The sequence below is a fragment of the Dendrobates tinctorius genome, unplaced genomic scaffold (assembly GCF_039654945.1).
Source record: "Dendrobates tinctorius isolate UK_male_01 unplaced genomic scaffold, ASM3965494v1 ptg000138l, whole genome shotgun sequence".
Lineage (NCBI taxonomy): Eukaryota > Metazoa > Chordata > Amphibia > Anura > Dendrobatidae > Dendrobates > Dendrobates tinctorius.
This window is the reverse complement of record NW_027361806.1, coordinates 4353879-4368364: the sequence shown is the minus strand read 5'-3', so window position 1 is coordinate 4368364 and position 14486 is coordinate 4353879. Positions and strand designations below refer to the sequence as shown.

General features: G+C 43.6%; 1 protein-coding gene across 3 annotated transcripts in view; it reads left to right on the top strand.

Annotated features, from left to right (window-relative positions):
- GPBP1L1 (GC-rich promoter binding protein 1 like 1) overlaps positions 1-14486 on the top strand; it is a 44459-nt gene that overhangs the window by 1131 nt on the left and 28842 nt on the right. The window lies entirely within an intron of this gene.

Genomic DNA, 14486 nt, shown 5'->3' with positions numbered 1-14486 from the left:
CTGTCAATATCGGTAATCTGGAGAGCAGCAGCAAAGATCATCTTTTTTGGAGGCCCCAGGTTCGGTGCGTGACTTAAACAGTTCATTCAGTTTTCAAGGGTTTGTTCCCCAAATCTTGTCTTGTTGTTCGGTGGAGGTCTGACTGTTAGGTCAATCAGCAATTCGGAGGACGGGATGTGAGTTCTTCATCTTGAATGGAGGTCAAGCGGTCGGGACTCCCTGTGATCGGTGAGAGATGGAAGTCTCTGGGACTGCCGGAAGTAGCAGAGTGCTGTGTATTACTATTAATGGAGCAGAGGTTGAGATGGGGATTTCAAAATGCCAAAACTTTATTTGTAGACTTGGATAAAACAGAACATTCCCAGACCTATAAAAGAGCCCTTTTCCTACATGTTTCAAACTGACAGTCGTTCCATACATGCGCACCTCCAATTAATTCAAGATGGGGCTCTGCAGTTTGGAACAAGAGTCCCAAACTCTGGAGCGTCCCAGCAGTCAGATTCCCAGCCATCAGTAATTCCTTATCCTATGGATTAGGTGTACCCTTTTAGCCAACACCATGTACTTTTCCATTTTTCTAGCGGCCGTGTTGCAGGGCAAATTGGCAATCTATTACTTGATGTCTGGTTCACCCCTCAGTTTAGACCTGATCACTGAGGGTCTGAATACGTTTACTTCCGTTGATCTAAAAATGGGATTATCTCAAGCAGACTTAATAGGGCAGGTACACCACCAATCAGACCGATTTGTTAAAGAATACAGTAGAAAACTGTGCATCACAACAGTTCACTGGCGACTATCCTGCATCACCTGTCACGATCTCCAGAATATCATGACATACTACTTGTGTTTTAGGAGGCCAGAGCCTGACCTGCAGAGCTGAATACCAGTTACCAGTCATGAGATGAAAGCCCTCAGCTCAGGAAATCTGTGTCCGGTTCTCTATTGTTTTGCGCTGTTGTATGTCTGCAGGTTTTGGCCACTTCCTATTACACCTGCTGTCTGAGGCCTGGATAGAGGGCGTATGGTGCGTTATCTGCTGTGTGCAGCCGCTCCCCTGTCTGCTCACTGCTCTGCAGGCATGGCTGTCATGACTCTCCCTAGTTAGGGCAGGTGGAGGGGAGATATTTGTTGTAATCTTCAATGGTGAGCGTTTCTTTCAAGCTGCTGGCCTTGTGTTCTAGTATTACATAGTTTTGTGATATACTGTATCTGTATACAGTACATGTAGTGTGGACATGTATTGCAAACATCTACGATAAATGCCAAGGTTCACTTTTACAGAGCATGCGGTGACAGTTTGTGTCTTTGTCACCCAGCGAGTCAATCAGTAACCTGCCGCTGTTTGTCAGCCAGGAGTAGGGTCAGTTGGTCGTAGGCTGCAGCATCTGGCTGCAATAAGAGCACATTGCGGAGATAGTAGTTTGGCAAGGTATAAAACAGATTCCCCATCTGATGTCAGGACAGGAGAGATTTTTGCTGCTGATACTTATCTCTCAGGGTAGCTTAGGCTTTGTTCAGACACTCTTTTCAATCTATGAGCAACACAGTGACCAGTATTAAAGCAAAAAGTTTTTCAAACGAACCATGCAGTCCATTTTACTGACCAGAATAGTCCAGCCCCTATCAGTGATTTTAGTCTGACACAGAGTGACTGGCATTTTTTTTTTTTTTTTTTTAAATGTCATCAGAATTTGGCCTCAAGGTGATTTTCAGACCTCTTTCATTCAGAGTGAAACCTGCACAGTACTATCAGAATCGGCCTCCTATCTAGTTTGGGTCCAGAGACCCAAGTCTGGTCCAGACACCAGTCCCTTACTCAGACCTTGAACATTGGACGTGTGAAACTGGCCTCAGATTGTAAAATTCTCACATGCAAGAAGAATTTCTCAGCTTCTAGATGTAAACAAGAATATCATTATTCACTGACAGCAAGCTGAGTTCTAGGGAAATCAATCTGCCGTCAATATGAGTATCATGCTACTTTTTTCCAATAGTGATGTTGAGGATTGGCCCCTTAGACTATGTGCTCACGATTCGGAAATAGCTGCGCTTTGGACGCAGTGTGTTCCAAATATTGGGCTGATCCTCATGGAAATTTGCCTCAAAAATCCAAGTCTTTTTTTTTTTTTTTTTTTGTTTTTCTTCCAAGTGGACGTGTCATTGAATCTTTAACACTGCTCAGTTTCCTTCTATGTAAGCCTTTCAACTTATTGGACTTCAGACTGATACATTTTACCTGCACTGATGCATTGTAACGAACGTAGGACAGGGAGATTTGTGCTTCTATTTTTTACTGAGGGTCACTGAAACTGATGCATTGTAGCAATAACTGCTGTCAAAAGTGTTTCAACTCTTTGCTGCATAATGATGAATCATTATAGAAGATTGGACACCAGCTCTTAAAGGTCAGTAGAGTCAATCCTCCTAAGCCAGTGAGAGACATATAGAGCACTGAGAGCTGACTGTCAGTCATTACATGACTCACACTGGTTTTACAATAAGTTCTGGAGCCAGATTCTGCCCTACCCATAGATCTTAACAGCTAATTTACATATTAAACCAAGGATTTTTGTGTCATAAGGCATCAGATTGCAGATATCAAGGTATCATTTTATTCAGCTTCCTATGACCTACATATCCATTTAGATGAATTAGGCGGTTTGGTGCTACTGACAGATTCACTTTAAGTTAATATTGAGGTTTAGTTTGAAAGCCCCGAGTGCAACACTATTAACAAATTTAGCTCCAGTGCAGCTAGCAGTCAACTTTTCCTCTGCAGGATTGGAGAAATATAGGGGAACTGAGACTATTCACAATAGAGGTATGTCCAGCTTCTTGGCGTATGTGCACACGTTAAGTATTTGGTGCATAAATTTCTGTGCATCTCTTGACGTTGAAAACACAGCAGCAAAATGTATATTTTTCTTGCGTTTTTGTTGCAGATTTTTCCCCACTCATTAGTGTGGATGAAATCTGCAGCTAAAATGCTGAAAGCATTGACATGCTGCAGATATAAATCTGCAAATCACACTTTACTGGTACTAGTAAACCTTTCAGGTTTTGGGACAAATCTGCACTGAAAAAAAACGCAGAAAAACCAACACGTGCACACAGCCTTAGGCTATGTTCACACTGGATGTTTTTCAGCATTTTTTTTTTTTGCTTTTTTAATGAAATTTTGCAGCTGCGTTTTACAGTATCAGCCACAGTCTAATTGACAAAGGTCATATTGAAACCAAAAATTGATAATAAATATATGAATTAATTAAAATATTACTTTTAATTAATCTTATTAAAATAAAGTGAGACCAAAGGCACAAGCCCACCTGGGCTGTAATTAATATAAAAACATGCAGACACAAACTATCGGACTACTGTATGCAGTCACGTGGGTATTAATATTGCTTGTCCTTCTGTCAGTACATGCAATCCCTCAAAGACTGACAGTAATAACCAGTATTGGCAGATAGTCAGCTGTCTCCTCTCACTGCAGGAGAGAGTTGATATGCTTGTCAGTATAAACAATTGGAATGCTCTCATGGTATACCAGGGTGTGTCCCCCTCCGACAGGTCCCATTCATATGGGTAAGTGCTTATGCCCGAGGCTCCGGTGCGTTATTTACTCTCGACGCGTTTCATCTGGGCAAGACTCATCAGGAGAGTAAATCGATGAGAAGGGTCCCACAACCAGAGGAATGGGTGACAATAAAGATGCTGGAGGGGGGATATGGGACCCCTCTTCTTGACCACAATCGATGGTTTGTGGCTGCATGTTTTTATATTAATTCATCCCACGTGGACTTTGTCTTTGGTCTCACTTTATTTTAATAAGATTAATTAAGTTATATTTTAATTCATTCATATACATATTTACAAATTTTTGAGTCAAATTTGACCGCTGTCAATTAGGCTGTGTCTGACACTGAGAGCGGTGACAATTTCACACACTCTTGCTATATTGTTTTGCATTGTAAAGTATCAATAAAGCCTATACGATTTTAGAAATCTCGTGCACACACCTTTTTATTTTTTTTTTTCTTTTGTCATCGGGTTTTTGTGCTTTGCATGTGTTTTTGCACAGTAGAGCATGTCACTTCTTTCAGTGTTTTTTTTTTTTTTTTTCTGCGTTTTTCACCCATTGAAAATAATGAGGGCTGAAAATCCTGAGCCAAAAAAACACGGATATCAGGTTTTGTAGCTTTTTTTTTTTTTTTTTGTACCAAAACCTGAATAGATTTTTTTTTTTCTCTAAGCATTATGCACATGAGACAAATGTAGCATGCCAAAACTGCAGGAAAAAAACAAAACCTGCGTTTTTGCCGCAGCTTCTTTCCTGCCAAGAGATCAGGTTTTGCTGCAGAAAAAATGCCCAGTGTGAACATAGCCTTGGCATTGTTTGCAGGCTTTATTGCAAACTGCTGTGAGGTGACTGGTTACCTAGGCAACGAGCAGTAAACTATAGAATGTAAAATCCCTTTGATCTTGAGAACGGAGAGGATTTTTAATGAAAGTGAATTGCAAAGTTGCTTATTTTTGCTGATAATTTGCAATGTTAATCATTAACACGAGACAACCCCTTTGTTGGCCATACCCATTAAATAGCTGAGGTTGGACTAATGTTCTCTCCTGTCTTCCCCCATATAAGGAACGTTCTGCTCGGCTGGTCCGTCCTGTGTTCTCTGACCGAACCACTGCCAGAATCATCTCCCCAGTGAACCAAAGGATTGGGGGACAGTCTAGAAGACCCCATCCCACCCATGTAGCTAAAGTATATTGGGGTGTTTATACTCCTGGTGAAGTGACTGATATGTCGTGGCTTTGCAGGAGGCTTGGCACACTGAAAAAGTAGAACAAATTGAGATAAAAAAACAAAACATAAAATCCTCCCGGCTTGTGTGCAGGAAAGTTGTGGATGTAACGCCTGCGCCATGCTCTTTCTCTGAACACCCAGACATGCTATTTAAAGGCATACTCCTCGTCGATATTTCCAGCTCCTGCATGTCACAGACTCGTCACTCCATATCTGGGCACGTGATGTTATGCTTACAATGCACTCGGCCATGTGTGACTGGTGTATGGTTGATACTGGGTCCGTCCTGTGAACGAGGGGCCTACTTTCTATAGGTTGAGTGCTCTGTTTGCTGCTGTGTGGACTGATTAATAATCCGATGGTGATTGTTGGTTTGTAGTAGTGGTAATTATGCAGCCAGTGTCACAGCAGCTTTTGTGAACTACAGCTCTCAGCATTCTGTGCTATTGTGCATTGTAACGTCACAGCAGCTTGTGAGGGCACAGGTTGAAAATCCCTTCTATACCCCTTCTCAAGATGTTTGGATTGCCCTTGAAATTCTTCTAACACAAGAGGTTCTTCACTACTTTAAAAGCTAGTTTTTAATGGGCTCATGACAGTATAAGGGGGGAAAAAAGCTGACTGGGGCGGCACCTCAGAGTGCCTTGCCGGGCCGGCGCGGCTCCTCTGGGTGCCAAAACAACGTGGACTGATCTTTTTAACAAGCCAGAAGCATGCGGCCAGTAGCCTTTCAGCGGTCGGCGTTGTCTTGTCGTTCAGACAAACATATAACACGGATGTTAGCTGTCCGAGTAAATCATTCAGCAAACTGAACAATGTCATTTAGCAGCAGATGAGTTTTTTTTTTTTCGTGACAAAAAAATTGCAGCACGCACTAGTGTCTTCAGAATATCGGATCAGACTCGCCCATTCAAGTCTATGAATGTGCTTAATAAAGAACATCTGCATTTAACCATATTTTTGTGGATATTGGCATTATTAATGTAGGCAAGTGATCTTGCACATTTTTAAAATGTATGAATACTGATGGCACACGGATGAAAATAGGACGCGTTTTCATACGCTCGTCTGACCCTGGCCTTACACACAGAGGATGTTGCAGGGTGGTGATTGCAGCTGTGGCAGTGACAGTTTGTGATGGGGAAATTGCCACACTTAATCTGGGCTTGCAGACCCTTTTTTTTTTTTTTTTTTTTTTTGACGGTGGTGGTCCTTGCAGCAAGACTCACACCAATTAGGAAGTACTGGTCCATTCTATCGATATGCTACTACTTTTTGGCGTGAATCCTCCTTTTGGATGTGTCTGAGTGTGTAAGGAAAATCGATTACAAATTCTCTTTGTGACCATTCTGATTCTACCCATTTAGGTTGCAAGGACATACTAAATCTGCGTCACAAGTCAATTTCTTAGAGGAACAATTCAGCAAATCTTATCTACGCCGCTTGTTATTGAAACCAACAGCGTGTTTTACTTGTGCAAATCTGTACGAAAAATTTGCTGCAATCCAGTCCCAATGTGAACGTCCCCTAAGGCCGGGTGCACACGGTCCGGAAGTAGCAGCGCTTTGGTTGCAGCGGATGCTCGTTGCGTCCAAAGCTCTGCTGTCTATTGAACTCCGGTGAATCTGCATGTGTTTACTGAACTGTGCGGATTCACCGCGTTCATAGAAATTTCACCAATTCACTTGCAGAGGCTCGCGTCTCCGCAAGACAAATTGACAGGCTGCGGCCTGGAAAGGCACATCACATGCCCGTCTATGTGGGTGAGCCGCGGGCGTCTGTGGATGCATAGTGGACATGGGATTTCTTGAAATCCCATCCACTATTTTGTAACGTCCGGCCGTTGCGGGTTTGATCCTGCATAAGTACACAGCGTCCAATGCTCAGCAATTACTGATCGTAAGCACATACCTTAAGGATGCAGTTTTTGGTGCTGGTTTATAGCTTGGGGTGGAGTCATTGGGAATGGGAAACAAAAATGCCTTTGCTAAAAAAAAAAAAAAAAAAGCACCACTGAAGAGCTGCAAATGGTTTTCGAGCTTTTAGATTTTGTAGGAATTTGTCGTTTTTTTTTTTGGTTTTTTTTTTGCTCACAAACATGACTTTCCACTGAGCCCAGGCCTTCTGGTGAGCTATTGGAGAGATGTTTGGGTAGTATAAAACACGGCGTTTAGTTCATATGCAATCTTCCTTGAATGATAATCCGGATGTGACCCAGCATTACTAGAATAACTGCCCAGTGCGTGTCCTCCGTGTCGGCCATCAGGGCGCGTTTCAGGATGAATCACTAATTCCACTTTCATCGGTGAAACAAATCAGAAGTGATCTAATCCCACATTAGACGGACGAAGCTCATTTCTGTAAACCCACCCACCTAATGCGCAGCGATTGCTCTGCGGTGATACAATATTGAGAGCTTGTTTCATTTGTTTAAACAGGTTGTAAGAAAATGAAATGTCCATCGAGTTCAACTTGTTTGACTAAACGTCTTTTGATTCTGATGAGGCGATGCTGAGCAGTCCTGATGTAAGAGCACTGCTTATAGGACTGCTCTATAGGATGATAGACAGATTTTTTGTTGGATGAAATTGATGACTGTCATTATTAAATCAATGTCTGACTTTGGCACCGCACCACTCAGATGATTGACACCTCTAGGCACAGCGCTGCTCTTATAGCAGTGGCGTGTCTGGTATTGCAGCTGCCGAGTAGTGTGACCCTGTGCCTGGTAAACAATGGAGTAGATGCGTATTTCTGGAGTAGTTCAATCCCTTCAATTAGCAGACCAAGGTGGGCATCAAGAGTCTGAGCGCCATCTATCTATTTTTCATGATATAGTCTAAAGGTCTTCAGAAGAGGATACAGTTTTACACTTCTTGTTTGGCATCTTCTCTGTCAGTGATCTTCATCATCGAGGACCTAGAGTAATACTTAGAGGGTTGATCCTACTGACAGATTCCCTTTAAGTCGTCTATATGGGCATGTAGGTCATAGGAAGCTGAATAAAATGATACCTTGATATCGGTGATCCAATGTCTTTTTCCAGTGACAACCATGTTTTTCATAATATGTAGCTTACCAATTAAGATCTATGGGCGGGACATAGCTCTTCCTGAGAATCTGCCTCCACAGCATATATTGTGAATGAAATGAGGTATTACCAGTGTGAGACATGTAATGACAGTCTGCTCTCCTGATCTTCATGTCTCACGCTGTAACACCTCCTTTCATTTATAATACACTGTGGAGGCAGATTCTTGGCGAGATCTATGTCCTGCCCATAGACCTTAACAGCTCATTTACATATTAAGTAGAATTTGGTTCTCTCTGGAATAAAACATCGGAGTGCAGATATTAAGGTACATATAAGTCAGGAGTCCTGCATGGTACATGTGGATTTTGAAACACTGTGTGGTGAATTCGACCTTAAAGGGACTGTCCTATTTGGGTAAATCGTTGTCGACTAATTGCCTTGTAAATCAGTGGGTCATTGTAAGTTGTGTGCAGCTGCTGCAGAGGAAATATGATATCACATGGCCATTCATACTAAGAAGACAACCTATGTACAATCATGGACAAAAAGTTTTAAGACGTAAACTTTGCTTTACCCAAGGTTTTGCTGCTTCAATGTTTTTAGATCTTTGTCGGATGTTTCTATGGTTACTGAAGTACGATTATAAGCATTTCATAACTTTTTAAACTTTTGACTGACTCAAGTTCAATGCTCAATATTTATTTACAGAGTTGACCCCAAGTTTTAAAGACTTCTGCCCTTCGCCCCCAGCAGCTGGATATCGGCTTCTGGGCCAGATCCTGACTAATGATCGCTTATTTTTTACCTAATCAGTGATTGGAGTTTATCACAATGCCTATGTTTTTGCTTGTCCCCCTGTTTTTTTAAGGATTGAGGTCTGGGGAGTTTCCTGTCCATTAACCAAAATGTCAATGTTTTGTTCATTGAACCACTTAATTATGACTCTTGCCTTGTGGCCTGGTCTCCACGAAGTTGGTAAAATCATTGTTTATCACCAAATTGCTCCTGGAGGAGGTTTAGATTCCATTATTGCAGTGATTTTGGGCAAAATTGTAAGACCCCTCTATGGATGAGAAGCCCCCTCACATGAATGGTCTCAGGATGTGCCTTTTCTTCTCAGGACAATCTGTCTTCCAGATGTCCCAAACAGCCTGCAGAAAGCACAGGGATTGGACAGCTGAGACTAGGGTGAATTATTTTCTCTGATGAAGCCCCCTTTAAGACTGGTTGGGGGTATGGCGTGCTTACAGAACACCTGTATTTCTTAATAGGTCCCTTTGGCTTTGAGATGACCCATTTATAACCAAAAAGTTAACTTCTGTATCTTTTTTATTTTACATTTGTCCTGACATAAAACCATATCGGGGAATGTCAGAGGGAAGAGACTTTTCTTGTTTCCTGGTACTGGGAGCTTGCTGATTGTGGCATATAAAAGGGACATGGGTCACAGATCCTGCAGCCCTGAACTGATGCAGCACATGGAGCTGGCCTCTCAGTCTGGAATCTTGTTTTGCCCTTTGCTTTCTAATCGCTGTATGAGATCTAACTCCATGTGTCATCACGCAAAGGTTTAGCCGCATTTGTCAGAGCAAAGCTCACAATGAGCTCTGCACCAGTAGGACAGAATCGCACTTCGGGCACAAAAATAGAATGATCCCGTTCACTGATGGCAAGCAGAGATCACTAAAGTAGTGCAGACGGGAGAGAGGTTTTTTGGTAAAGTTGTAGAAGTTGCATCTGTAAAATAGCATGACAGCAAGTCACACAAATGTTTTTTGTTTTGTGCGACGTGTCTGAGAATTGGCTTAAAGGGGTTGTCCACTACTACTCTACTAGGACAACCGCTACTCATACCCCAAGCTTGGCCCCAATTAAAAAAAATCTTATACACACCTCGTGAGCCGGAGCCGTTCCTGTGGTGTCAGCACGCTCCGCGCCCCCCCCCCCCCCCCCCCCCCCCGGGCTCCCGTGCTGTTGTGACACGTGACCTTGGCTCCCAATTAGGGCTGGCCCCACCTTCAGACAAATTGAACATGAAGAGGAAGTCGGAGATCATCTGCAGAAGTGACCCAAGCGCTGATTGGCACCGGGGTCACACATCACAACAACTGTATGAGAGACCCGGGGAGAGTGAATGTCGACACCACAGGAACGGCACTAGCACGGGAGGTGAGTGTAGTGTTTTGTTTTTCTTCTTGTTTGTTTTTTAATCAGGGTCAAGCGTGGAGTATGAGAAGGGCTTGTCCAAGCAGTGAACAACTTCTTTAAGCCTTAGGTGAAGAACTCTGTGTCCGCATTGGCATCTGTAGGGTTCTTCCTGAAGAATTGTCCTCCATCCCAATATAAAAACATGCGGCCAAGAGCGAGTCTGTAGGAATGAATAACTGTCAGCTGATTGCATCTTAAATGATCACTGAAAGTCCTGACAGCTTAGGCTAAGTTCACACTTGCGTACCGAGGCTCTTCAGACGACGGCGTACTTCCTCCCTGAAGCTCTGCCCACTTCCGTTTTGGTCCGCATACTTCTGCATGCATCCTGCGTACCTATCTTTAACATTGGGTACTCAGGCAATGCGGATGCGTCGTTTTGACGCGCCCGCCGACCACACGGGAACGCAACAAAAACCTATTAATGTTTTTGGTGATACTGACTACATCTCATCAGTACTGTGGTTCCTGTATGGTCTGATAATGACTGATAACTCCCAGCATCTCGCCATTGTAAAGGACATTCTTGGAGTTATAGGTTTGTGTGATGCAATTGTATATAGGGGCTGACCTGACATTGCAATTAATTGTTGTACTAAGCTTGGTTCTTGTATTCATGTACTGATGGTGGTTCTAGTGCTGTATTCATGTATTTTTGATGGCTCTTGTGATGTATTTGAGTGGATAATTCTGGAGCTATATTGATCACCAGAATCCTCATCAGTACATAAATAGAGCAACAAAGGATAGCAATAGAACATAAATATGGCACCAGAATCCTCATCTGTTAACCCCTTCACGACCTATGACGCCTACGTAGGCGTCATGAAAAGCAGTGCCCAAACGACCTATGACGCCTACGTAGGCGTCATGCTATAAATAGCCCCCCTGCGGGTCGGGTGACCGGGGTCACTGAAAGGTCACCCGACCCGCACACAAAGGACCCTTCAGAGTTAACACCTGGGGGTGTGGCTTAGCCCCCACGTGCCTACGATCGCTCTGATTGGCTGTTAAAAGTGAAACTGCCAATCAGAGCGATTGTAATATTTCACCAATGAAAATTGGTGAAATATTACAATCCAGCCATGGCCGATGCTGAAATAGCATCGGACATGGCTGGACACCGAGACCCGACCCCCCCCCACACCGACTGACGGCACCGATCGGCTGCCGCCACCTTCTGACGGCACCGATCGGCAGCCGCCGTCATGATCTGCCCCCCCCGCCTTCTCTCCTCCCCCCCCAGCCCTCCGATCATCCCCTCTCACCCTCCGATCACCCCCTCACCCTCCTTTGTGCCTCCGATCTCCCGCTATCCGTCCCGGTGTCCTGCCGTCCAGCGTCATGGGCGCCGCCATCTTGCAAGATGGCGGGCGCATGCGCAGTGCGCCGAATCGAATCTGCAATGCTGCAGATTCATTTATTTTGATCACTATGATAAACTTTCATAGTGATCAAAATAAATAAAAAGTAAATCACCGCCCCCTTTATCACCCCCATAGGTAGGGACAAATAATAAAATATTTTTTTTTTTTTTTTTCCATTAGGGTTAGGTCCAGGGCTAGGGTTAGGGTTAGGGTTGGACTAAGGGTTAGGGTTGGACTAAGGGTTAGGGTTGGACTAAGGGTTAGGGTTGGACTAAGGGTTAGGGTTGGACTAAGGGTTAGGGTTGGACTAAGGGTTAGGGTTGAATTTAGGGTTAGGGTTGAATTTAGGGTTAGGGTTGAATTTAGGGTTAGGGTTGAATTTAGGGTTAGGGTTGAATTTAGGGTTAGGGTTGAATTTAGGGTTAGGGTTGAATTTAGGGTTAGGGTTGAATTTAGGGTTAGGGTTGGGGTTGGGATTACGGTTAGGCTTGTGGTTAGGGTTAGAGTTGGGATTTCGTTAGGGGTGTGTTGGGATTAGGGTTGTGGTTAGGGTTATGATTAGGGTTGGGATTAGGGTTAGGGGTGTGTTGGCGTTAGGGTTGGAGATAGAATTGAGGGGTTTCCACTGTTTAGGCACATCAGGGGCTCTCCAAACGCGACATGGAGCCACCATTTATTCCAGCCAATTTTGCGTTCAAAAAGTCAAACGGTGCTCCCTCCATTTCGAGCCCCGACGTGTGCCCAAACAGTGGTGTACCCCCACTTATGGGGTATCAGGGTACTCAGGAAAAATTGCACAACAACTTTAGGGGTCTAATTTCTCCTGTTACCCTTGGGAAAATAAAAAAATGGGGGCGAAAATAATTATTTTTGTGGAAAAAAAAGATTTTTTATTTTCACGGTTCTGCGTTATAAACTTCTGTGAAGCACTTGGGGGTTCAACGTGCTCACCACACATCTAGATAAGTTCCTTGGGGGGTCTAGTTTCCAAAATGGGGTCACTTGTGGGGGGTTTCCACTGTTTAGGTACATCAGGGGCTCTGCAAACGTAACATGACGCCCACAGACCATTCCATCAAGTCGGTATTTCAAAGCGTCACTACTTCCCTTCCGAGCCCCAACGTGTGCCCAAACAGTGGTCCCCCCCATATATGGGGTACCAGCGTACTCAGGACAACCTGGACAACAACTTTTGGGGTCCAATTTATCCTGTTACCCTTGTGAAAATAAAAAATAGTGGGCTAAAAATCACTTTTTGAGGAAAAAAAAATATTTTTTTATTTTCACAGCTCTGCGTTATAAACTTCTGTGAAGCACTTGTGAGGTCAGCACTTTGAACCCCCATCTAGATTAGTTCCTTAGGTGATATAGTTTCCAAAATGGGGTCACTTGTGGGGGGTTTCCACTGTTTAGGTACATCAGGGGCTCTGCAAATGTAGCATGACGCCCACAGACCATTCCATCAAGTCTTCATTTCAAAGCGTCACTACTTCCCTTCCGAGCCCCAACGTGTGCCCAAACAGTGGTCCCCCCCCACTTATGGGGTACCAGCGTACTCAGGACACACTGGACAACAACTTTTGGGGTCCAATTTATCCTGTTACCCTTGTGAAAATAAAAAATAGTGGACTAAAAATAATTTTTTGAGGAAAAAAAAATATTTTTTTATTGTCACGGCTCTGCGTTATAAACTTCTTTGAAGCACTTGGGGGGTTCAACGTGCTCACCACACATCTATATTAGTTTCTTGGGTGATCTAGTTTCCAAAATGGGGTCATTTGTGGGGGGTTTCCACTGTTTAGGTACATCAGGGGCTCTGCAAACATAACATGACGCCCACGGACCATTCCATCAAGTCGGCATTTCAAAACGTCACTACTTCCCTTCTGAGCCCCAACGTGTGCCCAAACAGTGGTCCCCCCCACATATGTGGTACCAGCGTACTCAGGACAAGCTGGACAACAACTTTTGGGGTCCAATTTATCCTGTTACCTTTGTGAAAATAAAAAATAGCAGGCTAAAAATTTATTTTTTGAGGGAAAAAAATATTTTTATTTTAACGGCTCTGCGTTATAAACTTCTGTGTAGCACCTGGGGGTTCAAAGTGCTCACTATGCATCTAGAGAAGTTCCTTAGGGGGTCTAGTTTCCAATATGGGGTCATTTGTGGGGGAGCTCCAAAGTTTACGCACACAGGGGCTCTGCAAACACAACATGGTGTCCGCTAACGATTGGAGCTAATTTTCCATTCAAAAAGTCAAATGACGCTCCTTCCCTTCTGAGTCATGCCGTGCGCTCAAACAGTGGTTTTCCCCCACATATGGGGTACCAGTGTACTCAGGACAAACTGGACAACAACTTTTGGGGTCCAATTTATCCTGTTACCCTTGGGAAAATAAAAAATAGCGGGCTAAAAAATCATTTTTGAGGAAAAAAAATTATTTTTTTATTTTCACTGCTCTGCGTTATAAACTTCTGTGAAGCACTTGGGGGTTCAAAGTGCTCACCACACATCTAGATAAGTTCCTTCGGGGGTCTAGTTTCCAAAATGGGGTCACTTGTGGGGGAGCTCCAATGTTTAGGCACACAGGGGCTCTCCAAATGCGACATGGTGTCCGCTAACGATTGGAGCTAATTTTCCAATCAAAAAGTCACATGGCGCTCCTTCCCTTCCGGGCCTTGCGGTGCGCCCAAACAGTGGTTTATGACCACATATGAGATATTGATGTACTCAGGAGAAATTGCCCAACAAATTTTAGGATCCATTTTATCCTGTTGCCCATGTGAAAATGAAAAAACTGAGGCCAAATAAAATTTTTGTGAAAAAAAAAAAAGTACTTTTTTTTTTTACAGATCAATTTGTGAAGCACCTGGGGGTTCAAAGTGCATACTATGCATCTAGATAAGTTCTTTGGAGGGTCTAGTTTCCAAAATGGGCTCACTTGTGGGGGAGCTCCAATGTTTAGGCACACAGGTACTCTTAAAACAAGACATGGCAACCGCTAAACATTCAAGCATATTTTACATTCAAAAAGTAAAATGGCGCTCCTTGCCTTCTGAGCCCT